At 41.7% G+C, this 2,500-nt stretch overlaps 1 long non-coding RNA gene across 1 annotated transcript in view; it reads right to left on the bottom strand.

Annotated features, from left to right (window-relative positions):
• Positions 1–2,500, bottom strand: part of LOC147467682 (uncharacterized) — a 4,557-nt gene that overhangs the window by 1,982 nt on the left and 75 nt on the right. Inside the window, exon 1 of the long non-coding RNA XR_015190472.1 lies at positions 2,141–2,500. This exon is cut by the window's right edge and continues 75 nt beyond it. This is a non-coding gene — a long non-coding RNA (uncharacterized LOC147467682). The remainder of the gene's footprint in view (positions 1–2,140) is intronic.

Raw genomic sequence — 2,500 nt, forward strand, 5'->3', positions numbered from 1 at the left:
AATAGTCTGCGAATATCTTTCTCTTGTTCTTTCTCTAAACTAGGATTTACGCAGAGCCTTTCATTGTTACTCTCATCATACACATCCTCTACTCGACCATCAGGAGTAATGGGTAATTTATCGTCTTCGTCGATATCTTCAGTTACGCAAAACTGAACCCGCATAATCGACGCGCAGTCATTTACCAAACTATCCTTTTCGTCGGGATTTACTTGACCTGTCTGGTTCCTTCGATGGTATTTCTTAAGTATATTAGCGTGATACAACTTCTGTTTTCCTTTCTCGTCAATGAGATAATCAACTTTGTTCCGTCGTTCCAGTACTTTATAAGGTCCGTTCCATGACACTAAGAGTTTACTAGTGTTATCAGGTAACAGTACTAAAACTTCTTCCCCGACCTTGAACTGCCTGTTTTGAGACTTCAGATCAAAATAGGATTTATATCGGGTGGCGCTTATATCTGCATTTTGAGCAGCTATCTTAGCACACTCAGCTAATTTATCTCTAAGTTCGATAACGTACTGGAAAGAAGTTCTTTCTTCCTCATTAGCATCTTTATCTTCCCACAGATCTTTCAAAACTGATAAAGTTCCCCTAACTGACCTCCCACACAACAACTCAAAAGCTGAAAATCCCGTCCTATCGCTCGGTATTTCTCTTAGAGCGAAAAGCGTGGGGATTAAATATCTGTGCCACTCGCGGGGTTTCTCCGCGCAAAGTTTACGCAAGGATGCTTTAAGTGTCGCGTGAAAATGTTCGATTCTCCCGTTACAGCTAGGGTGATAAGGGGTAGTGAATAACGGTTTAACTCCCAGTAGTTTATGTAGTTCGGACATTAACTGTGACGTGAACTGCGTGCCTCTGTCCGAGAGAATTTCACGCGGGATGCCTACCCGTGAGAATATGACCAAAAGAGCTTCTGCAACAGAAACGGAATCTATTTCTTTAAGTGGCAATGATTCTGGGAAACCTGTAGCATGATCAATCAACGTCAGAATATATTTATGTCCTTCTGATGAAGAGGGACTTAATGGACCAACTAAATCGATGGCAACTCTAGAAAAGGGTTCCGTCATGATAGGCATTTTCACGAGGGGTACAGGGGGTACTTTACCCTTTACCGACATACGCTGGCACCGGTCGCACGATTTGCAATAATCTTTTATATCTGCTGATATACCTGGCCAGTAAAAATGTTCTTGCACCCTCATTCCCGTTTTTCTATGAGAAAAGTGACCAGCTAACGGCGATTCATGAGCTAGTGAGAGTACTAGTTTACGGCACTCTGAAGGGACGACCAAGGAGTGTTTACCAACCTGCTTGTTAAACTTTGACTTAACACACGTTCTGTAAATTAGCCCGTCGATACATTCAAATTTAAAACCTGAATTAGGGTCCCTGGTTTCTACTAATTCTTCTGATTTTACTTTATTTCGAATGGTCGCTAATGAAGGGCATGTAGCTTGTAATTTAGAAAATTCACTGGGCGTTATCTTTAGAGGCTCTAGCTTTGGTACTACGAGAGGATGCACTCTTTTCATCTTAGCCGACCTGGTCAGAACAGTTTGACTCGTTTCTCCCTTTTCTAAGTTCGAGGAGAGATCTTTAACGAGGTCATTCGGATCACTCGATCTGGGATAATTTCCGACCAGAACGCTACAAAATTTCAATGGGGCACGTAAAGCGTTTACCCACCCGGTAAAATAAGGACATCTTATATGACATTTTACTTGCGGGAACCAATCAGCCCTTCCGAGATAATCAAAAACTTTAACCATTTTGCAGTTCGACACGTCTAAGTCGGGAAGCACTTGTTCCGACACCATGATGCAACTACACCCCGTGTCGCGTTGGATTGTCGAGACCCTTGACCCGTTTACAGTCCCTGAAGTGATATATTTCATAGAGGGAGAGTCTTCAAAACAAAATGTTACTTTCTGGCTGTTTGAACTGTCTCGGAAATTGAAGGGATTCTTTAGACACTTGGGTTTTATGTGACCGAATTCTCCGCAATAATGACAACGAATCTTCGACGAATCTCTCTTCACATAAGCGTTATCGGGAGTCGGTGAAACTGGCGGTTTGACAGTGATAGTCCTTTTACCGCTGTCCGTAGCTATATCCGACTTTGGATACCTACCATGAGCTGAAGCCCAGTTGTCTGCAAGCTGCACTGCATCTTCTAGATTGGATACATTATGTTCTTTAACAAACATCCGAATTTCTGCTGGGAGAGAAGCGACAAATTGGTCTAAAATCATAAAGGATCGTAGCGAATTATAATCAGCAACTATATTACGAGAATTTATCCACAAATCAAACATTCTACCTAACTGTACTGCAAATTGCTGAAAAGATTCTCCAGTTTTAATCTTCGACTGTCTGAAATCATTCCTGTAGCTATTCGGCGTCTTACTAAACCCTCTTAAGAGAGCTTTTTTAAGACATTCATACTTACTCGTTATTTCAGGAGAAAGTGAAGTATATACATCAGCTGCTT

This window comes from Penaeus japonicus, unplaced genomic scaffold, assembly GCF_977035675.1.
Source record: "Penaeus japonicus unplaced genomic scaffold, GWHDUDI00000001_assembly GWHDUDI00000034, whole genome shotgun sequence".
Taxonomy (NCBI): domain Eukaryota; kingdom Metazoa; phylum Arthropoda; class Malacostraca; order Decapoda; family Penaeidae; genus Penaeus; species Penaeus japonicus.